The sequence below is a fragment of the Neovison vison genome, chromosome 3 (genome assembly GCF_020171115.1).
Source record: "Neovison vison isolate M4711 chromosome 3, ASM_NN_V1, whole genome shotgun sequence".
NCBI lineage: Eukaryota > Metazoa > Chordata > Mammalia > Carnivora > Mustelidae > Neogale > Neogale vison.
Window position 1 is genome coordinate 138668467 of NC_058093.1, and position 24917 is coordinate 138693383.

The window sequence follows — 24917 nt, forward strand, 5'->3', positions numbered from 1 at the left end:
TGGCTATTTGAGGTCTTTTGTGGTTCCATACAAATTTTAGGATTGTTTGTACTAGTTCTGTGAAAAATGCTGTTCCTGTTTTGATAGGGAGTGTATTAAATTTATAGATTGCTTTGGGTAGTATAAACATTTAATAATATTTTTTCTTGGAAGCCAGGAGCACGAAATATCTTTCCTTTCACATGAATCATCTGTTTCTTCTTTTATCCGTGTTTTATACTTTTTCAGAATACCGGTCTTTTACCTCCTTGGTTAAGTTTATTTCTAGACATTTTACTTCTTTTGGTGAAATTGTAAATGGGAATGTTTTCTTAATTTCACTTTCTGATAACTTATTATCAGTGTATAGAGATGCAATGAATTTCTGTATATTGATTTTTTATCCTATGAACTTAGTGAATTCATTTATCAGTTTTAGAAAGTTTTTGGTAGAGTATTTTGAGTTTTCTATATATAGTATCATGTTATCTACAAATAATGAAACTTTTACTTCTTCCTTATTGATTTAAATGCCTTTATTTCTTTTTCTTCTGTGATTGCTGTGCCTACAATGTCCAGTACTATGTTGAATAAAGGCGGTGAGAGTAGAAATCCTTGTCTCTTACTTCTGATCTTAGAAGGAAAGCTCTCAATTTTTCACTATTGAGTATGATGTTAGCTGTGGGTTTTCATATATGGTCTTTATTATGTTGAGGTATATCTCTGTACCCCTACTTTGTTGAGGGTTCTTATCACGAATGGCGGTTGTACTTTGTTAAATGCTTTTTCTGCATCTATTGAAATTATCTTATGACTTTTATCTTTTCTTTGTTGATGTAATGTATCACATTGATTGATTTGTGAATATTGAACCACCCTTGCAACCCAGAAATAAATCCCACTTGATACTATGAATGATTTTTTAAATGCATCATTGGATTCAGTTTGCTAATATTTTGTTGAAGATTTTGCATCTATATTCATCAGCGATACTGGCCTGTAGTTGTCTTTTTTGGTTGTGTTTTTATCTGGCTTTGGTATCAAGGTAATGGCTGGCTGGCCTCCTAGAATGAATTTGGAATTTTTCCTTCCTCTTCTTTTTTTTCGGAATGGTTTGAGAAGAATAAGCCTTAACTTCTTTGAACGTTTGGTAGAATTCACTTGTGAAGCCTTCTGGTCCTGACCTTTTATTTGTGGGGAGTTCTTTTCATTACCGATTCAATTTCATTGCTGATAATTAGTCTGTTCAAATATTCTATTTCTTCCTGATTTAGTTTTGGGATGTTAATGTTTCTAGGAATTCATTTACTTCTTCTAGATCGTCCAATTTGTTGGTATATAATTTTCATAATATTCTTTTATAATCCTTTGTATTTCTCTGGTGTCGGTTGTTATTTCTCTTCTTTTATTTCTAATTTTTTTATTTGACTCTCTTCTCTCTCTCTCGCCGCCTTCAATGAAGCTGTCAAAGGTTTATTAATTTTGTTGATATTTTCAAAGAAGCAGCTCCTGGTTTTATTGATCTGTTCTATTGTTTGTTTGTTTGTCTTTTAGTTTCTATTTCTTTCTTTCTTTCTTTTTTTTTTTTTTTTTTTTGCTTTAATCTTTATTTCCTAACTTCTACTGGTTTGGGGTTTTGTTTATTCTTTTTCTAGCTCCTTGGGTGTAAGGTGAGGTTGTTTATTTGAGATTGTTTTTTTGAGATAGGCATGTATTTCTATAATCTTTCCTTTTAGAACCACTTTTGCTGCATCCCAAAGATTTTGGACCATTATGTTTTCATTTTTGTTTGTCTCCATGTATTTTTTAATTCCCTCTTTGATTTCTTGGTTGACCCATTCATTGTTTAGAATGAATGAACACATATTTGTGTTCTTTCCAGATTTTCTTCTGTGGTTGATTTCTAGTTTCATAGCATTTTTTTATCCATTCCATCACTGTGTCTTTTGATGGAAGTATTTTTTCTATTTAGATTCAAAGTAATTATTGGTAAGTTTGTACTTACTGCCATTTTGTTGCTTGTTTTATGGGTGTTTTCATAGTTCTTCTCTGTTCCTTTATTCTCTTGCTCTCTTCTGCCATGGTTTGCTGGCTTTCTTTTGTGATATGCTTGAATTCCTTTCTCTTTATTTTTGCATCTATTACCAGTTTTTGGTTTATATAGAACGTGCACATAGCAGTCTATATTAAGTTGGTGGTCACTTAAGTTTGAACCCTTTCTTTACTCCTCCCTCTCCCCACACATTTTAGGTGTATGGTGTCATACTTCATATCCCTTTATTTTGTGAGTCCCTTGGCTATATATATATATCATAAATACTTATGGGTGTTTTGTGGATTTTCTTTTGTGGGTTTTTTGTGTTTGTGTGTGAGAGTGTATGTGTATTTGTGCGTGTGTGTGCATGTGTGTGTGTTTTGTTTGTTTTTTAGTGCTTTGACTCTTCCTACTTTTCTTATACCTACTTATAGTCTTTCCTTATCACACAGAGTCCCCTTAACATTTGTTGTAGGGTTGGTTTGGTAGTGGTGAATTCCTTTAACTTTTGTTTGTCTGAGAAACACTATCTCACCTTCTATTCAGAATAATAACCTTGCTGCACAGAATATTCTTAGTTGTAGGTTCTTTTTCTTTCAGGCCTTTGGATATATCATACCACTCTCTTCTGGCCTGTAAAGTTTCTGCTGAAAAAATCAGCTGGTAGCTAAATGGGGTTTCCCTTGTATGTAACTGTTTTCTTTTCTCTTGGGGTTTTCAAATTCTTTCTTTATCACTACTTTTTGCCATTTTAATTACTATGTATCTTGTTGACCTTCCTGTGTTGATCTTCTTGGGGGATTTCTGTGCCTCCTGGTTCTGGATTTCTGTTTCCTTCCCTAGATTTGGGACATTTTCAGCTATCATTTCTGCAAATATTCTGACCCCTTTCTTTTATCCTTCTGGGATGCCTATAATGTGGATGTTATTATGCATGATGATGTCAGTGAGTTCTCTAAGTCTGTCTTCAGTTTTTATTATTTTTTTCTCTCTTGCTTTCAGCTTAATTGTTTTCTGTTATTCTGTCCTCTGGGTCACTGATCCATTCTTCTGCTTTTATTCATCTACTATTTATTCCACCAGTGTATTTTTATTTTAGTAATTGAGTTCTTCATCTCTGATTGGTTCTTTTATATTTTATTAAGGGCCTCACTGACTTCCTGCACTCTTTTCTCAAGTTCATTAAGTATCTTTATGCCCATTACTTTAAATTTGCTGTCAGGCATATTACTTATCTTTGTTTTGTTTAGCTTTCTTGCTGTTGTTTGTCCTTTTGTTTCATTTGGGATATGTTCCTCTGTACCCTTATTTTATCTAACTTTCTGTGTTTCTATGTATTAACAAAGTCAGCAGTATCTCCTGCTTTTGAAAATAGTGTCTTTATGAAGAAGAGGTCCTACAGTGCCCTGCAGTACAATGTCCACTGTTCCCCTGAAGCTGGTGCTTCAGGGCTTTCTCCAATGTGTGTTGTGAGTGCCCTCTTCTTGTGGCTGAGCTTCTTTTACCTTCAGTCCTGTCATCTACATTGGCTCTCTTTCCTTTTGCGGTCAGGGTTTGGTCCCTTTGGTATCTGTGGGCCAGTCTGTAGCAGATTTGGCTTGAGTTCAGTCAGGCTAGGCCTTTGCACAGAGACACAGTAGCACCAAACTACAGGGCTGTTTCTCTGCGTTGTCCTCTGGGAAGCTTGCATTGGTTGGTGGGGCCTGCTGTTAAACCAGATGTCTGCCTCCAGCCCACTACTAGAACCAAAGTTGGACTGGTGTGTGTAGTTATTTTCCCCTCTACCTGGGACAGATGGCAGTTTGGAGTGCTGTTTGTCCCTGTTGGGATTGCTTGCACACTGCTAGGCTTGTGTTAATGCTTTGGATGAGATCTAACTAAGGGTGTATTGGAGAAAGCAGGTACACAGGGGCAGAGTGTGTGGTGTTAGCAAAGTTTGAGTAGGTCTGCTGTGGGAGGGGACCTGGAGCTTCTTTAAAAAACTCCTGCTGCAAGGTTGAAGAGGGTGGAAATGCTTAAGAGAGTGGGGGTGGGGCACACCATTTGTTTGAGACTTGTTGGTTCTCTGCTAATTCCCACAGGTGTCTGTGTGTCTAGGCCAGGGGGCAGAGGAGGGAAATGGTGCCCTAGCTCACTTGTTCCTGGAGAAGTTTTCTCAAGATCCCAGCGCCTCCAGCTCATGGTCTGAGATTAGTAAACAAATCCTCCTCTTGAACATCCTAGGAGGTGTTTTTCAAACTCCCGCCTTTTTGCTGTATCTTTGTGGGGCTATGTGGTGTGCTGTCTCTTTAAGGGTGGGGATTTAGTTTCTTATCCCCCTCATGGCTCTTCCAGAACTGATCCCATTGATTTTTAAAGTTCCAGGTAGTAAGCCCTGCTGAGTTTATTTATTTATTTTTGAACAAATTTTTTAGAAGAAATAAAATTTTTATTATGCAAACATATTCCAAAGGGAAAGAGTAAAAATGTAACTGCTGATTTTAATGTATTTGTTTTTCAAAGTCAAATGCTATGGGGATTTCTCTTCCCTGTGTGGTTTTCCCATTTCTGGGATGCCTGGTGTGAGGGTCTGGTCCTCTCCGTTTTTCTTGCCCAGTTTCCCTCCCTCTCTCAGACAGTTCTTTGTTTCGGAAAATCTTTATTCCTCTTCCAGTTATAAAATATATTTTTGATGGATATAGAGGTATGGCTATAATTTCTTTTCTCCCTTCCAGGTCTTTGACTATTTCTTTCTATTGTGTTCTTGTAGGAATCGTGGTTGGTGAAGTCTGTTGTAAATATTATCTTTGTTCCAATGCATATAACATGTCATTTTTTCACTATTTTGAAGATACTCTCCTTGTCTTTTTGTTACAGTAGAATGAATAAAATATGACAAATTTGTACTTGTTTGTTTTTTGTCTATTTTGGTATTTATTCCGTTTGGTGTTCTTTGAGCTTCTTGCCTCTGTAGATTAGTATCTGTTATTTAATTTGGAAAACTATTAGGCATTATTTCTTCAAATATTTCTTCTGCCCCATTTGCTCTTCTTCTGGGATTCCAATTATGTTTATGTCAGCAAACCTGATATTGCCATATAGAGTTTGAGTACTTCATTCTATTTTTTCTGTTGTTTTATTTTTCTTTCTTTTTTCTTTTTAAGATTTTGTGTATTTATTTACTTACTTATTTGAAGGAGAGAGGGAGAGCGAGCATGTAAGTTTGAGCAGGAGCAGAGGGGGAGGGAGGGGAAGGAGAAGAATCCCAAGCAGACTCCCCACTGAGTATGGACCCAATACAAGCCTTGAGCTCATGACCCATGAGATTATGACCTGAGCCAAAACCAAGAGCTTGCCACTCAACTGACCAAGCCACCCAGGTGTCCCATTTTATTTCTTAAGCAGTGTTGTTGTTGTTGTTGTTGTTTTTGGTCTGTGTTTTAGTTTGAGTAGTATCTGTTGACTTATCTCCATATTCACTGATTTTTTTTCCTCAGCAGTGTCAAATCTTTTGATGAACCTGTTTTTCTCCTGTGTTATTGTGTTTTTCATTTTCAGCCGTTCCACTTGATGTTTTCCTTATCATGTCCATCTCTGCTAAAATTACCCACGTGATCTTGCTGTACTCCTCCTTTTTTCATTAGAGCTTGCTAATGGGCACTCCTTTACTTCTACTAAGCCCTTAGTTGGATATTTGAGTCGATATGTGAGGAGTTGAGCTGAGTTTGAAATTTGTCATTACTGTGATACTCTCAGTGCATGTAGAGTTTAGAATCTTCTGGAGATGTGTGTTAAGGAGAGGGGCTGGTTTGCTAGAGGGCAGGGTTGGGAATACGGTGTGGTAAGTGAAACGTTGGCCTCAGGTACAAAATTTAAAGTCATATTAGAAACTCAGTCCTCAAGATAAATAATATTTAATTCAGTATTTAAAAAAATAATAATGAAGAAAATCCATGATGAACACGTAGAAAACTTTAAAATAAAGACAGGTTGTTGTTGTCTGTTTTACTACATTATGTTGTTGTCCGTGGGAACAGCCTGTGGTTTCCAGGCGCGGCCTCCTTGCTGGGTGGGTTAATCAACATTGACACTGGTGTGCAAACTCACTGGGCAACTTGGGCTTTATCAATAGTCATGTGTATTGATTGTTGGGTTTTTATCCACTTTTTCCATTTGGTTCACAATGTGAAAGGATATTTTGATGAGTGTGAACAGGACATATTTTTTTCTTTTGCCTCTGGCTCCAATACAGTTTGTCACAGACTTCCCAGCAGATTTTTTTCAATAGCTCCTCCACGCTCAGCTTTAGATCTCCCCTTTGTGCTGTCCTAGGAGTATCTCTCTCTGTGCTCCTTTAACTCTCCCAGCAATATTTCCCTGTTACTTGTGACTTAATTCTCATTAGCTTGGTTGGAACAAGAGGAGTCCTGTTAAGCCTCAGACCTGAGCAGGCACTGTGTCCCTGGCTTGGGATGTGGTTGCTTATTGTTCCCCATTCTCTAACTCTGGGCTTAGCTCCTATTTCTGTCCCTCAGCCAATGAAAGAGAGTTTCTCTCTCTCTCTCTCTCTCTGTTTTTAAAAATCACATTGGTAAGTTCACAGCAGTGCTCTAAAAACGATGGTTTTTATTGCCCTTTCCCTGGAAGTTTAATGCTTTGGTCCTGAGGGGAAATAGAAGAAAGTGAGTGAAGCTTTGTGCCTCTCCACAGCAGCAGATGTTCTCAGGCCCCAGGCCTGTACCAGGAAGGATGCCTTCTCAGAACTCACTCAGTTCAGCGAGTGAGGTCCAGCAAGAAGAGCTTTTAAGTGGGTAAAAGCATTCCCCGTATCTGCATTCCCCAGAGCTCCACACTCTCATCGGCCCATACTCAGCATCCACCAATTTATGAACAATTCTAGCTGAATTCTTTGTATCAGTGTCTGGTCGTATCTGTCCCAGTTAACAGGTGCTTCTAATCTATCTCTCCCTGTACATACCTGCCTTTCCTTAGATTTTGAGCTAGTTTATTACCTTGCAACCTTAGCTTTATGATGAGTTCAAAAGAAATTGGGAACTTTGCAATTTGTCATTTGTTGTTGTTACAAGGGTAGAAATGATATTCTTTCCAGCTCTCTACAATGGAATAGAAACCATAAACCTATATACATTAAAAAAAAAAAAAATTTGTCTCTTCTCAACCTTTCCAAATTCATACTGAAGACATGCATCTTACTTTCTTATACCACTTACACAGTTAGTTTAACACTTAATCATGCATTTCTTATACTATTTTTGTTGCTACTTTAAATTCTTATAAAATAGACACTTTTAACTTTTCACATAGCTGTAAATATACAGATACTAAAAACAGACTTATGCCTTTTAAATTTTTTTCAAGTGAAAACGTAAATTTTTAACTGGAATGCTAGTAATTAATGTATAATGAAAAATCTAAGTACAGTTGGGCTGGAAATTTTGGTGGAATGGTCAATTTATTCTTTCCCAGTCTATAAAAGGAGCCAATTATAGTCAGAAGTGTCTGTGTTGAACCTGAAACTGAAGGAAGAAGTTACTTGAAGGACCCGTGCCTCTGATAGCTGTGTTCAAGCATCAAACACTGGAGTCCTCCGTTTGGGACCCCTCTCCCACTCTATCAGAAGCAGACTAATCAATCATTGTTATGTGACATCTACTTCTTCTTCTTCTTTTTTTTTTTAAGACTTCAGGACGTGTATATTCAATACAAAGAGAGACTGTGTTAAAAAAGTAAAGGGAATTTTCTTCATGATTCTTAGTTGTGATCATAGTATGCTTTCATTATAGTTTTTCTGTGACATGTCTTCAGAAAATCTCTTGTCTTATTCATAAAGATGACTAATCCCAAATATTAGAGGGTTTCACTTGTTCTCAGGTTACATGGACACTCATTTTGTGGATATTCTTGTCATTCATGATTATTACCACTACCTTCCCCCAACCAAACACATTTTGAAAATCATGTGTAATGAGGAAGACTATACATGTGTGGGGGTATAGGAGAATTATATTTCCTGTACCTTCCTTGTAATTTTGCTGTGAACCTAAAATTGCTCTAAATAGTTAAGTCTGTTATTATTTCATATAATACTTCTGAAGACACAGTTCAAATAATTTTCACTTTTAAGACTTCTGATAATTATTTGATACATTTAAAATTCCAAAGAATGGTACATCTCCAAATGTATCTCCTTACTTGATACTTTGTACCTGCATCTCATTAGATTTTATCTCATAATATTTAATCCATTTGGATGACTCTTGTTCTGAGATTGTCCTACTTTCTTCTGGATAATAAAATATGAGGTTTCCTTCCTCTTCTCTCAGCATTAATCTATTGTATCCCTTCATAGTTTGGGCTGTCTTTCATTATGCATGTCAGGCTGTCAAATTTTTGACATTGCTGAAAATGAGAATTATTTTATGAGTTGTTATGGTATGTAAAGAGTCTAGTTTATTTCTGTTTTTTTTTTCCTCTTTTTAAGAAATATGCTGAGCATATACTCTGAGGTAAATGCTTTTTATTTTGTTTCTCACCAAAAGACAATGTCTTATACCTAAAGTCTTTCCTTCAAGGGCAATATTTTTTCCCTTTTCAGGTTTTTCACCTTTTAAATACAGCAAAACATAAAAGTTTCATGGATTGATAGGTATTCTCTTACAGTTCTGGTTAGAGTATAGTGCTGTTTCCTCAGGGATTAACCACGGTAGGATTTTTCCCCCCGTATTTCTAATGACAGCATATCCTAAAACAATTACATCTAAGTAACCAACATCTACTTCTTTGCATGGATTCAGTACACATATGCTCAGGATTTGGTCACTCCAGTCTTTTGTGTGTTTTTTTTTTTCTTTCTGTACATGCTGAAGGTCATGAAACATGACAAATGAGTTGAACAAAATATGCAACATTCACATAGATTCTTTTGTGAGTCTGTTGCACTCAATTGTTAAAGCCACCCAGTTCAGAGTACATATTCCCACCTATATCCTCACAGTCTCTCAAACCTATTAAATGATGGCTCAAATATATACTAATTCCATAGCATACCAATAGTATATGAGTTTCATTTATGTAACTCTGTTTGAATATAGGGACTTGCTTATCATTAATTCTTTGGAAGTTTTCTTAAAATCTGGCAGATTAGACTAGATACCTGCATTTCTGAATCTGTAAAATTACTATGATCTATGAGAAACTTACTGTTTGCTTTTTATGAATAGTCTTTGAAAACTTCCAACAATGAAAATGTATCAAAAAATAAGTGTTATTCCTACATATGTGGCTATTGAGATGAGTCACAGTTTTTTTTCCCTTAATACAGTGGAAAATCCTGGCCAGTTCTGATTTATAATAATGAGTATAAATGTTGTCATGTCTTAAATCCCTATTATGTACAAACTCCTATATAAATTTTATGTCTAACTTTCACAACAGCCTTGTAAGGTAGATAATATTATACCTGTTTTAACTGATGAGTCTTAGAGGGGGATTCTTGTAAGAATTCCTGCCTTTAAAATGTTGACAGTGTTTAATCAATTCCTTCCGCCCTAAGATCTGTGGGTTTGCCAAAAGCAAATGCAACGGTTGCCATGCTCTATTGTTTAAACAAGAAGAAAGCTTTATTTTTTAAACTAAAACTATAATGTATGTTTTTAAAGCAGATATTTATCCTGGCTTGTGGTGGCTTGGTCGGGTGTGGCTGTCACCTGGCATTTTCCCATCATGGCCATCCAGAGTCCAACATTGAGCCTCCGCAGTGCTCACATTAAAGGATAGAAAGAATCTGATGCCCTGGCAGTCAGCTAGAATATAAAGCTAACTCTAGTGACCCCTGTAGTTACGGTGGATGTTTCCAGAAGGGTCACTTTTATAGTTTCTGCTGAACTGGTGGAGCATAGTAGCTGCTCCTAAAAACTGTCCCGTGGACACCACATACATGGGTAAGTCCTAGCACATCATACGACTACTATTCCAATTGTTGTAAAGTAAGAAGGAGGGAGTGGTGATGAAGTTAGCAGCCTTTTGAACTCAAACATAAGGAAATGTCTGGGATTGGTTTACTCCATCATACAAGCAGTTGGCATCTCAGGACAACATGGGAGCTGGTGAAATCATATTCAAAGATTAAGCCTCTATTATGCATCCATTACTTAGACATTCCTTTAATTCTAGAATAAGGGCCATTTTCTTTATGATAAAATCCATTCTTATTAGTGCAAACAGCAGGGTACACGTGCCATCAAAGAATTTTTAAAAAAGCAAATACCAAGGTAATGTGTGTGGGGACATCTGTGTGTGTGTGTGTGTGTGTGTGTGTGTGTGTGTGTGTGTGTTAAGCATTTAAAATAAGTCCAGGGACTAGCTCAATAGTGCATAAGCCAGCATTGTGGTATATTGGTAAGCATAGCTGATTTTATTAACACAGTTGTCATACCATAGTGAATGTCTAAGCTTGGGTTAAATTCCAGGTATTTTTTCCCTATAAAGCTTGTATTTTAGGTGTGTTCCACAGGACATATCGCCTCTATGTAGTTTGATGTTCTTCCTTTGTTTATTGTATTTTTTTTTTAAAGATTTTATTTATTTATTTGAGAGAGACAGTGAGAGAGAGCATGAGCGAGGAGAAGGTCGGAGAGCGAAGCAGACTCCCCATGGAGCTGGGAGCCTGATGTGGGACTCGATCCCGGGACTCCAGGATCACGCCCTGAGCCGAAGGCAGTCGTCCAACCAACTGCGCCACCCAGGCGTCCCTGTATTTTTTTTCTCTTAGCAAATTTGATGATTATAATACAATATTGTTGTTTGTATTCACTAGGCTGTGCATTAGAGCTCTAGGACTTATTTACTACTCAGGAAGTTAGTTTTTTCATAGATTTGAAGGAGAATACTTGATATATGGTCTGGTTCTCAATTTTCCTTTTCCGTGAATTTTATTTTGCTAGCATACTCAGACTTAATTGGATCCAGGGAACAGAATAGGGCAACTAAACTCACAAAAGACTTACACAGAAATAAGAATGTCAATGTATTGATTTATAATGATTAATATAAGTGCAAAGAGTACACAAAATTTGTTCCAGTTGATCACTTTGGTTTCACCTGTGTAAGAAATTCTGTCTAGAAAGCAAAATATAACAAGGTATGTAGAATGACCTGAGTCAGAGAAAGAGGAGGTAATTGGCTGGTTTTAATAGCTGTGATATCTAATGTATACATTTCTGTCATAGGAACCTATTTGCTATAAGGACTGAATTTTGAGTCTTGGGTTAGTATATCTATCCTACTGAAGAAAAAGGAGAACATCTTGGCTTGATTTAGATAATTTTATCATCTAAGAGCAAGAATTATATATTGACTAGGAAGAGGATTTGGGGGGAGGAGGGGGAAAGTACCAAGTTTAACTAGTAGATGTAGAATGAGTTAAATTTAAATTCCAGAAAAATTGTAGGTCAGGTCTTGAGGAGAGAGAAGTAAAACATAAGAGAAAGGTGACAGAATCTGACTACAAGAGTCAGAGTAGCAAAGAAGACAGGATACTTTGGACCAAGTAGGAAGAGTTAAGGTTTCTCATGGAAAGTCCCCTAAGTATGCACCGTTCATGGAGGTCCAAGAAATAGATCCTCTGCCCTGCCCTTACTTACATGGTAGTAAGAAAAATCTTCTGCAAATGAGATAAACAGTAATTAAGGATAAGTCTATAGTTAGTCTAGTGAGGTTTCTTTTAGGTAAAGTAAATATATATATTCCCAAGATGCAAATGCTTAGACATGATTACACTGGGAGAGCCAGTTAAGGGGTCAGGTGTTTGCACCTATGGTTAGAATCACCATGAGTGTGACCGCTACGAATTGGCATTAGTATTAGATAAATACCCAAGGTCTGATGTGGGTACATTGTGTTGAAATTCACATTTCATGAGTGGCATTTCCATGGGTCTAATGGTTTTACAAAATGGCAATCAGCTCTTGCTAAGGGTCTAAAGAAGGTGTAGTCTTTTGTCTGTTACACAGTGGTTGCATTCCTAGAATAGTGTATATAAGTTAACCCCCCTGCATAAAAATCTTACTTTTATTCGTAAAACAAAACTATGCCATAAATTTGGGAAATTATGAACAGGTATTTTATCTCTAAGAATGTCCTATGGGATAGCTGAAAGTCTTGCAGAATGTAAGGCAATTCTTCAATTGTACAGGACTGAAAGTATCCTTTTGGCCATCTAGTACCATGACCCTTGTACATTAAATTCTAGAAATGATCCCAACCACTGCCAGAATCACAGCACCCTTTCAGATTTCCAAAGCACTAGAGATCACAGAAGGGTCACCAGGAACAAGTCTTCTAATGTTAATAAATGCATTATTTGGGGGTATATTTTATGGGGCAGTTTTCCAAATTTTCAGAACACTGGAGTTTTCTTATTGCCTTAGATGATTCATCAATCTGTGATTGTTTTTCAAATTAAATATCTACGTGTGATCAAAGATACAATTAAGGGTGGGGATGAGGGGTTAATCAAAAGCAAGTATCAAGAACAGTGAAGGAGTGTGAGTCAGTAAGGGCAACTGGTTATTTCTAAATTTTTTAAACAAAAGGAGGTGAACCTAGAGATAAATACCTAAGGTCTGGAGAATGAGTGCTGGGATAAAGGCACATGGGACTTGGGGAATAACAAAGAGGATGTCCTGAGCATGTTTTCTGGCAGCCTGAGGTCTCAAAGTAACTGCTGCTTTGAACCTCTGTAATTAGAAGAACATGGGTTCGAAGAGGCTCCATTATCTCAACTTGACTTCAAATACTGATGCTCTTCTGAAGACACTTTGGCCACTATCTCAGGATAACCATACTTCATCGTTGCATATGGGGATTAGCAACTATGAACCAGAGCAGGGACCTAAAAACATTTTAGCCTTTAGCCAGAGATGTGACATGTTAATGTGGAGGCCAAGAAAAACAGGGTTGTACCCACCTTGAGTCTAGCCCTGACATAAGTACAGCCATCTTGGCAAAAAAAAACTGGCACCTTGCATCTCCCCTCTCCATCCGTATGTGTGACATTCCTCAGCCACCTTTAACTGCCCTAAAAGGAAAACAAATAGTTAACTTGCAGAGATCACCATCCTGCAAAACAGGAGTCTCCTTTGGTTTACAGATATCCTAGAGATCTACAAACAAAGAAGCTATCTAACAATAACACAATTTCCAGAGGCAAATAACTCAGTTCCTCAAGCCCTAAATAAAGTTAAATTTCTTCTAAACCCAAATCTCACTAACAAGGATGCTTGATAACAAGAATGTGACATTCCACCAGGAAACTCCCAATTGTCTTCATGCTAGTGCCTCATTAAAGGGAAAAACGGCCTTGGCTTGATAGTAACCAGACCTTCAATATCCTGACAGTCTTCTTTACCCTGATAGCCCTTCGGAACACCCCCTTTGTCCTCACCCACCACTGAGTCCACCTCTACTCTGCTTTTAAAAACTCTGTCATTTATTTGGCTTGGGGTCCAAGTCCCTACTCCGCTGTTTCGGGTATACTTGGGCTCAGGCTTAAGCTTGTCAAATAAACCCTCGTGTGATTGCATCGGTGCTTGGCTCCTTGGTGGTCTCTCGGACGCAAAAACTCGGGCATAATAGTTAAGCCCAGCATGGAACAAATATACCAGCCCCTGCTTCGCTGACTTGCTGAACCCAGCGGACAGGTGAGGCAGCTGTTACCTGGTGCCTCGCTGCACCTTGTGTTTCCACTTATATTTGAATTTATTTCTCTCCCTTTATTCTTTTGGATTCATTCTGTCTTTACCCCTAACCCCTGTCTTTTCTCACTTAAAATCGTGTTAACAAATTAGAAATGTTAAGTTTGACTTAGGTAAATAAAAAAGGCTAACACTTTTGTCACGGGGGTAACTGCCTTCCCATCCCTTTCTTCCCATTTGCGGATATGGCTTTTTTTCTTCATTTATCAGTTACCAGAATTTGCACTGGTTTTTAGGTTTTCCTTCCTCCCCTCCCACAGTGAGGCTTTTGCCAACCATCCACCATATACAATATTGCAGCTACAAGCTGTTCTCAGAAAATCCACTCAAAATAGCTGAGGAGCAGCTGCTTCTGTGATATTTTCAAAAAGAAGAAATTTGTATTTGGTTTTACAGGCAAAGGGTCTGTTGGTTTTGCACAGAGAGAAATAAATGAAGTCCTTCGCTCCAGCTGAAATCCTCTGCCTCTCACTCTCTAGCTCCGATTTCAATGTATGGATAAGTGGGCAGGGAAATGGAAGGATTGTCCTGGAAAGAGTGCATCATTTGCTTAAAGACTGTTCATTTGCTTCTCATATTTTTGTAACCGATATTTACAAGTAGATTAACAAGAGCTAATTTATGGGTCCAAATTAGAAAAAAAAAAAAGGCCAGTTGAATCCTATTAGCATTTTTTAGCATTTTTTGACTCATTTGTCACTCACCTAATATAACACTGGTGGGAGCACTTTAATAATGTAGAGGAAACGTATCATTAACGTGGGGCATGCTTCTTCTACTCTTGAAATTTAAAAGCTTTGGGAGATTTTGGGAGTGGGGCTAAGTATCCTTAAATTTTTTAGTCTGCTATTATAAGTCTCTTCTTCCCCTTCCCTCTCACACCTCCCCAGGAAGCGTTTGAAAGAACAGTGTGGCTGTCAGGATTGGAACAGAACAATTAGATGTCAAGGATGCAATTAGTCTAAGATTAGAGCATTAGGGACTCAAAATCATGGCATCTGAGACCAGGCAGCTATGAACTAGTAATTAAGAAACTACTTTCTACTTATTACTTCCCGGAAAAAAATGTATTTATGTATTTCCTGTGAGATCGTGTTTAGTCACTGTACAATTATGGTTCAGTTGAGCACTTGATGCCATATCTTGATTCTGCAAGAGTTGAAATGCTCCTGTAGAAGGACTACTCTTGGCAATGGGTGTGTATTAGCGACATATCCCATTGCCTGCAAAGTAGATTTCATGCTGCAGATCAAGCAGAGCTACAAATAATCACACTTCTTGTCACCCGCTGTGGGATCACATCAAGCATTATAAATTATTAGAGAATTCACATGGACATCATGTAATACCACAGGAGTTCCATTATGATTTACCGTTAATTAACATCCACTGACTATATTTCAAAGTGCTATTGCTCTGTCACACCACAGGCTGTTATACAAACCATAAATGCTATCAATATTCCTGCATTTATCTAAGCCCCAACTGATTAAAATGTGATTTGTCCCATAATACCTTCTTAGTTTGATATGTGACTTAGATTGCTGACCTAACATTACTTCTATCTCAAGTTGTCATGCAGTCAATTATACTGAATAACGGCAGGGCTTAAGAGCACAGAGGAGAACCAGTACTGGAAGGAAAACATTACTCCCATCATTTAAAGAGAGAAAAGAAATACTAAGATGAAGAGTGGGGGAGGGAGCTTTTCTGTGCCAATGAAAACCAATCGTAAAGGTTGTTAGTTTCTAGGAAAAGGTGGTTATTTAGTCTGTCCCACAATTTAAATGAGTGGGAATGTTCTCAGATTTGAGGAGAAACCTGCTGGCTGGCTGACTATTTACCATCCCCCCCCTTTCCTCCTTCCTCCATTTTGTCACATGTTTATTTAATGCAGATTCCATAGCTTTCCTTAGTGGGCCAAGGAGAAGTCAATTGTTTTAGGTGGAAGGGCACAGAATAAGCTCTCTCCCCACTCACCACTAGATCAAATAGTAGTATAAAAGAGTTAACAGGGGCGTCTGGGTGGCTCAGTGGGTTAAAGCCTCTGCCTTCGGCTCAGGTCATGATCCCAGGGTCCTGGGATCGAGCCCCACGTCGGGCTCTCTGCTCCGCAGGGAACCTGCTTTCTCCTCTCCCTCTCTCTGCCTGCCTGTCTGCCTACTTGTGATTTCTGTCTCTGTCAAATAAATAAAATCTTTAAAAAAAAAAAAAAAGAGTTAAAGAGTTTATTTCACTATAAAGGTAAATGCCAGCTAGAGTTTCATAGGATGTTAGGATTAAGAATCTTCTTAGAGATTACCTAATCTGACACCCATCAGAAAAATGAACAGGTTTATCAAATGAAAGGTCAAACACCAAATGGTGGGGCTCAAGAAAATCAGGGTGGAGAATCCCCATCTCTTAGAACTTAGCCATAAGCATATGTTCATCCTTCTTGCACTTTCTTTTATACTTCGCTAGCCTAGAAAACAAATTGTAAGATGGGCTTATTTAAGCATTTATTTTTCTTCAAGTTAAAACTAATAAAGAAACTATGGAGAGCTTAAGCCTTGTGTAATGGGAAAGACAGAGTTAACATAAGGGGGCACAGACTTAACTTTGCTCAGTTTGGAGTGAAACACTTAGATCTGAGCTACAATGCAAGTTGAGTGTCTCTAAGCTTCAATTCTGGAGCACCGCGTGCTCTTTGGGTATGAGCTCCCTCAGATAGACCTGCCCCCACAGAGAGAAAACCTTCGCATAGAACTGTGTTTTCATGTTTAAAATGTTCAATGTCAAGAAGTTCTAGAGTAAAAAGCAACAATGCTTTGACATGTTCTGACTGTTGAATAACCAAGTTATAGCACCGATCAGACGGGAGAGGTTAATCGAGAGAGGAGAGAGGTTAATAATTCATTGCAAATGAGAGTAACGCTGGCTGTATGACCAGTCTGTGCAGCCCTGACTAAGAAATAGGAAGCCCTAGGAAAAGGAAAGACGTTTGGGGGAGAGGTCTTACAGAGATCCCTTGCTAGTTCTTCACTTTTGCCAGGTGAAGGTCAATGTAGAGAGGTAGTTTGGTTGGCAGGGTGAGATGCATCAGAGTCACTCTGATGCATCTCACCAGTGCAGGGACTGATTGCAGCCCCACTATCGATAAAGCTCGTGTGGTTGTAGGATAAGCCGCCAACCAAGAAGAGCTCACTGGTGCCTGGGTGGGTGAACTGAAGCCTGGACTTCACAGAAACTTGGAGTAGGCTGAACTGATAAACCTCCCTATACTCTAGATACCCTGGGAGCCGTCCTAAGAATAGAGGTAGGAACCAGTGTGCAGCGTAGGTCCAACCAGGGATGAGTGGAAAGAAGATTCAGACAGGAGGGGCTGAAGTGGAGCCCCCAGGAACCTGCACAATCTTGGTTTGTAACACTCTTGACAGCTCTGATACAAGCTTGACATGACTGCTCTTCCAACTTGGGTGTTAGTTTTTCTTATCGTTTCGCTTCAGATCGTATATTCTCCATAGAAGGTGTGAATGTAGATAGACTGAAATTTTAGATACCTTGATTTTGACATTTTGGCAATTAGAGGGTTTGTTTCAAGGAAAAGAAATCCCCTATGACTGGATAATATGTGTTCATGTCTCTTTCAGTTAACCTTGTAAAGAAAAGAGAAGGAAGGAAGGAAAGGAGGGAGGAGGTGAAGGGAGAGAAGGGGACAGAGAGGTTTGGAAAGTTGCTTTTTATGCCATCCTCAATGGCGCCTCCTGGTGGCAGCTACCTTGGGGTTAAGTTCCAAAATGAAACAAAATAGATTCTGGGCAACGTGCCCTACAAATCTAGCTTAATTGTGGATAACAAATGTCACATTCATTATCTTCTTTTTTCTCATGCAAACAAACAGATATAGCGTCTAAATATCAGGCACATTTAGAGAAATTTATTTTTGTTTACTTTTTAAAGGCTGAATGAAGGGCTCAACTGATTTCCCAAGAAATTAATATTCATTCATTCAACAAACATCTAGTGAGTACTTTTTTCATGCCAGAACTGTGACTGTTCAGATGTAATATGTTTCTGTATTTTCTATATTCATGTTGTGTTTTTAATTTCTTTTAAAAATTAATTTCATATTTTGGGAATTATTTTAGGGTGAGTTGAATAAAATAATAAAAGTACAATATTTAAAAAATCTTTTTTGCATGAGGGACTCTCTGATAAACTCAAGGATGACAAAAGTTGAAGAATAAAAGGAGGATGAAAGGAACAATACGGGAGCATTGACTAGATCTTTGTGGAAATGCCATTGTTTTCAGAAGTGGGCATCAGCCTCCTGGGTAGCTCAAATAGTTCTGCGCTCTGGAGATTGATGGCTTCCCTGTGCTCCCTTCACTTAGAATAATAGTGAGTCATTGGGCACAGCTCCAGCTCAAAGCAGAACTTTGCAAAGAACATTTTTTGTACCTTTTTGTCTTTTTCTAATGAATCACATGAAGCTCTCTTATAGTTAGAGGGTCCCCAATTAAGAAGGACATTGAACCAATTGGGCAAAGGAGTTTGATGTATCAGTGACATTCTTCATAATCTAGGCTGCAGACTTGGAAAAAAAAATGTTCAATCTGCACAATCTAGGTAATATATTTCCTCAATTTGTCCCCAGTCTTTGGGCTGTGGAAATGGCATCTGAAGGACGGAGGGAATCATGTTCCCAGTGCACTGGTTACCCTATCAGAGCCTCCTTCCCTAAGAAAGCTGTTTATATTTAGATTTTTAGGAGCGCCCCTCTTCTAGTGGACTGAGTGAGCCATACTGATGATGAAGTTCCATTTCTTAAAAGAGATAATAGTTACTGTGCAAAAAGACAAAACCTATGCTGAGCAAACAAACATCTCTAATCCTGAGATTTCTTCTGGTGCCATACTATTACCTGCAGATGTATTGGCCTTTTCTTAGAGGAGAATTCGTCAATGGACTAGACCAGGCTCCTCTCTCTAGCATTTGTCTTGTGTTCAACTCTGTCATTAACCTTTTTCTTTAATGTGACCAACACTTCACTCTAGATGTGATATTCTTCTGATTGTTTTGGAATTCTGATCAACATCTTTCCCCAAATGACTGAGCTCTGTTTACCTAGAGATTGCCAAGTCAACACGCTTTCCTAAGGTTTCCTCACTTGCACAGGAAGGACTACAGCAAAGTACTGGCTGATCACAAGGCTTTGGATGCAGGAGAGCTTCAGGGCTTGAGGATTGTTTTAATAGTTCTTTTATTAACCAAAGCCAAAACTCAAAAAAAATGAGCATTTGTTGAATGAATGAATTTAATAGTCATGGAGTCCTTGTAATAGGTAGGACTTCATAGCACATTCCTGGATGCAGAATAAAATCAGACAGTTGCTGACTTCAAGGGGCAGGGACTGAGACACACATATAAATACATAATTACAGTGATAAGTGCTAAAATAGTTGCCAACTGTAGTGCCACAGAAGAGAGAAGAGGCTGTTATTCTTAACGGCTTGGAGAAGTCAAAAGAAAATAGGAATCTTGGCAGTAGCATTTAATCTTTTAATTAAGGCATCACTAATTTCTCACTATTATTTTCAAGTTATTTCTTTCATATGTCCCTTGCTTGCTTTTGCAGGCTCAACCCAATTGGCTAAGAGTGGTGAAATCATGGCATTAAAATGCATTTTGATAGGACTGTGTTCTGTGTCCTAGTTTACCAACGGAACAAGCATTAGTTGGCTCATGGTTCATTTTCTGTTATTTTCTAAGCTTTAAAAAATTTGAAACTCACCCAGATGATATCTCTAATATGCCTATAAACCTAGAATATTTAACAATAAAACATTGTTTTAATCTCCTCATTCTTTCCCTTTTTCTAATATATATTCCTAGACAATCATGTACTTTACACAGGTTTTAAAGTATATTTTCAATAAGTTGAAACAACAGTTATCCTAATTTCCTCTTTATTATGGTTCATTCTCATTACAAATCCTAATTTTGTAATTTTGTGCTTTCTCCTGGATTTTAAAGTTAGGTTTACCTATTGCTTGTTTTTTTCCCAAAGAACAATATTCCGAATTCATTCATTAAAGTTATTGTTTTTATTTATTAATTTCTGCTTCTATGTTTATTACTTCTCTTGTGCCACTTTCTTTTGGTTTTTTTGCATCTTCTTTTTCAAACATTTTTGTGTGGAATACTTAATTTCTTTCTTTCTTTTTTTTTTTAACATATCTTCTTACTTAATTTAAAGCTCTGGATTTCTTTGTGTGCCAAATTATAGCCATTTCTCACAGTGTGTAAATTTTTATTTTGGTTTCCTTTTTTTATTCAAGAGTTTTTAGAGAAATTTTTCCCAAAATTTCAGGTCAGGGAGTTTTTCTTACAAATTTATAGTCTTGTTTCATAGTAATCCTAAGTTTTGGACTTCTTTATTTCCCCTTATGGAACTTATTGAAAGTTTTCCTTATGGAGTAATATATTTTCATACTTAGAAACAATTTCAATGGCATTCATACAGAGGTATATATTAAACATACTAATTAGTTCTATACATTTTATAAGTAGAAATAAACTACTTAATTTTGTCAAAACTGCCACATGCTTCTGACCTGCCTGTGGCATATCTTTATCATATTGTATGTGAAATTTCTTTGAAGGAATCAAAAACTACTTGGTCCAGGCTACCAAAAAGTATTGACTAGCACTGTGGAGTTTTCAACAGATTTACAAAGAAAAGTGAGAGGTTTAATGTTCAAATAATTTTACCTAATTAATTTCAGTTAGCAAAAATTTTAAAATGCCTTTTTCTAGGTTTCTCAAGACCTTCAATATGTTAAATATGAATTGAATTTCCCTAATGGGAAGTCATGTTGTGGAGCAAATGAAGTAAGACAATTGTATTCTAGTGGAATTTTTTTTTTTAAAGATTTTATTTATTTGACAGATAGAGATCACAAGTAGGCAGAGAGTCAGGCAGAGAGAGAGAGGGAAGCAGGCTCCCTGCTGAGCAGAGATCCTGATGCGGCGCTCGATCCCAGGACCCTGGGATCATGACCTGAGCCGAAGGCAGAGGCTTTAACCCACTGAGCCACCCAGGCACCCCTCCAGTGGGATTTTTTTAACGAGGAAATAGAAACTGTAGAAAGAGAAGGTCTGTTGTCAAAGGCAGTAGTTTTCTGTTGGCACAACCAGGTTTGGATTGGATGTTCCATGCCATGGCCAGTACAATATCAAGTACACCAAGAGAACTAATATCTCCTATCAAATTAGCTATCTGAGCTGCATTCAGCTAACAGTCTATTGAATTCCAGTCTGTAATCTCTAACTTGGTGGCTCAGTTTTCAAATGCTCTGATCTCTGACTTATTTAAATAGGTGAATATATACTCCATGCCATACCTGTAATTCATTTAGTGAATAAATAATAGTTGAACCCCCAGTCATGTGCTAAGCACAGTTCAGTGTTAAACAGGACATTACTAAGTTTGTTTCTTGAAGTTGATGTTTTTAGTTGAAATAGGTAATAAATAGGAAAATATTTGATCATTAACGAAGTTATGAATAAAATCAAACTAAGTCTGTGACAGAATTCCTGGTAGTCTGCTTTAGAAGGATGGACTTGGAAAACCCTGTCTGTATTCTTGAATCACCTATTTCCTAATGACTTAGCACAGAAAATCTGCTATGTAGGATGACAGGCAAGCATAAGAGCCTGAGGGGTTCAGAAGAAGTGTTGGAACACCGATCTGTAATAAGCAGAATCAGCTTTTGGTTCATCTGGAACTGGGAAATAGTTCTATTTAGACAGTATTTTCTATTCTACTATGTTCAATCAGGACAAATGCTGACTTAATTTTTTAAATTGACGCATGAAATAAAATTCACATGTAAACCAGTTTATGACACATAAAATTAAAGGTTTGGTATTAGAAATGTTTAACTGATATTTAGTAGAGCTTTTTTAAAAAATAACAGTTACAAAAAAAATAACAGTAACAACAAAAGTATTTCTCAACTCATCATGTGTGATCATGTCAATTCATGATCATGTGGCCCTGATCAAGTTAAAATTAGCACTTTCTTTTACCATATGTGATAATTACAAGAAAATATTAAAAAAACACATTTGAAAGCAATTTTGAAAGTATGTATTTCAAGATAGGTATTTACAAGATCTCACGAAATTATCAGAAAAAATACACAAAATTACATTCTAGCATTAAATTCTGTTACATTGTTCTCTGTTTTATTTAATCTTTTTATAAGTAATTGTTCCTGATGCTGTTGTTTTTGAGAGGGGAAAATGCCTTAAATAAGGAAGGTGCAGTAATGTAATTTTTAGATTTTCAAAAAGCCATGTGCAAATATCCCTGCTAAATATATTAAACTTTTAGTCACAAGCAAATATTAATATCTTCAATTTGTGATAGGTTGGTGGAAGAATGAACTTTCATAAATTTTATCAATATGCAAGAAGCTGTCTGATTCTGCATCACTTTGAATGTTACTGGTATAAATGTTCTTCAAATATTAATTTACAATTTGTAATTCTTCTACTGTGGTATTCATCCCAAAATAGTGAGAATGAACTCTCCTTGGATCCTTTTGAAAATCACCTAGATGCTACTGTAATTTTCTTTCAAATCTTAAACTGGGGACTGGATAAATCAGATTTAAAAGAATCTGGGAGGACTAGCACCATGAATCATCCCAAGGGTGGAAACTCAGATCTGCATGGTAGTTTCCTCATTGCTTCTAAGAAAGTTCTATCCAATGGTCAAGTTTCCATTTTGGTCTAGCCTGAAATTAAATTACATGGCGAATTTTCTAGCTTTCCAAGCTGTGTTGTCCTGCATGCTAGGAAATTCTCTGTAGCAGTGGAATAGGCTATATCAAGGGCAGCCCTACCATTCCCAAGTTTGTTGTGACCACTGACTGCTATTGAGACAGAGTAATTTCCAATCCCTCCCCTGTATTCTTTCTTCATTTCAGCGCTTGGTCATTCAAACTAAGAGATATGTTTAAATCTTCTTTCCTTGTAGCCAGTGTCAATGCACTGAAAAAAAAAAAGAGCTAAAATTTTTCTTTTACTACTTTCTCTGAATATGTGAGACTTCTTAAAACCCGTGTAGTGTTTATTCTTATGTCTAATGGGTGGTACCTTGCAAAGGTTCTAGCATTAATTAAAATAACTCTTTTAAAAAATACGGTATGGGCTTTTGATTTGAGTTCTCTTGTATGAAGAGGGGGTGGGGAGATATGGCAACAGACAATATAATGATATTTAGGCATTTATATAAAAGTGCATTCCTTTTTTAATGCTACATAATAAATGACTACAATCTTAGTGCTTAGTGCATCACATATTTATTATTTCACAGTTTTCATGGGTCAAGAGTCTGGGCACAGCTTAACTGGGTCCTCTAACTGCTTATCGTCTCACAAAGTAGCAGTCAGGGTGTTAGCTGGGCTGCATTCTCATCTGGTGACTTCACTGGGAAAGACCACACTCTCAAAGTCATTCAGGTTGTTGCAGAACTCATTTCCTTGCAGCTGCATGAGGACACCAGCTTCTGGCTGGCTGTTGCCTGTATGCCACACTAAGGTCCTAGAAGCTGCCCACAGTTCCTTTACAGATCATCTTCTCCAGTGTGGCTGCTTACTTTATTAAGCCTGCAAGATGAGTCTTTCATCTCAAGGAAAGCCAAATCCTCCCTTAAGAACTCTTAATTTAGTCAGGCCTTCCCAGAAATATATTCCTTTTGATGAATTCAAACTCAACTGATTTGGAAACTTCTTCTTCTTCAACATCCCTTCACCTTTGGCATTTTCTCTTGGCCAGAAGGTATTCAGAGATCCCAGTCACACCCAAGAGAAAGGGATTATTCAAGATATCAATACCACGGGGAGAAGTCCTAAGACACCCCTCTTAGAATACTATCTACCACTACAAGCCACTATTTTCCCCCAGTATATATCTATATATATTTAATGTATATATTTAACTTCATATGTCTAAAACTAAAATATTATTTTAACTTAAATGATGGAATTTATTTTAGGAGAAGGGATTTGTTTATTTGGGGGGAAACCTTACTATTATACAAAATCATCAAGATCTTATTCAACTTTCTAAAAGAATGCAGGTTGTTAAAAGTACTTTCATCAACATCCATGAAATGTTTATGAACTAAGTATTCACTTTATTTCTTTAATATTCTAACAGTTTCATCATATCACTTTTTTTTTTCAGCCTAAATTTCAAATGCTCTGCTTTCCCTCTTCACAAAATACACATTGCTTTCCCAATCATGAAAGTAAAGCACTGAGAGAATACCCCATCTCAAATATGCATGAATGCCTAAGAAATAGTCCTTCTGTTGTGTTTTGTTTATTTCTTTCCTTTCACAATGATTCCACAGATCAGGGTTTTTTTTATTTGTTTGTTTGTTTTTGTTTTTGTTTTTTTCAGGTATTCAGTATGGAAATTTTAGAAAAATCAAGGATTAGAGGGGCACCTGGGTGGCTCCGTGGGTTAAGCCTCTGCCTTCAGCTCAGGTCATGGTCCTAGGGTCCTGGGATGGAGCCTGGCATTGGGCTCTCTGCTCAGCGGGGAGCTTGCTTCCTCCTCTCTCTCTGCCTACCTCTCTGTGACCTTGTGATCTCTCTCTCTGTCAAGTAAATAAATAAATTTTTTTTTAAAAATATACCCTTAAAAACTAAAAAATAAAGTAGCCTTCCCTTCTCCAGATTGTGCTTCCAGAATCATTCAACATTTCAAGTTGAAGACAGCTGTGGCATTTTTGCACCCTGTGCCACTACTTTTTTTTTTTCCAGACACCCAATAACTACATGAATACAAATGTTGTAATGGGTTCTATTTTATTTTACAAAATGGAAGCCATAAACAAAGACAGAGTAGATGTCATCACTAGCATGATTTCATGCTAACCAGGATTACCATGGTATCTACTAGATGCCAATAAAACCAACTTTTTAAGTCATAAACTCACATGAACCACTAGAAGGCTCTTTGTGAAAGTGGTAGAAATTGCCTCTGACTGCAAGTCAGCTGATACTGGTAAGAATTGGAGGCAAACTAGCTTCGGGCAAACCCCCTCTGTGCTTCCTCTTATTCTGACTTGCTGGTAGGAAGGGTGC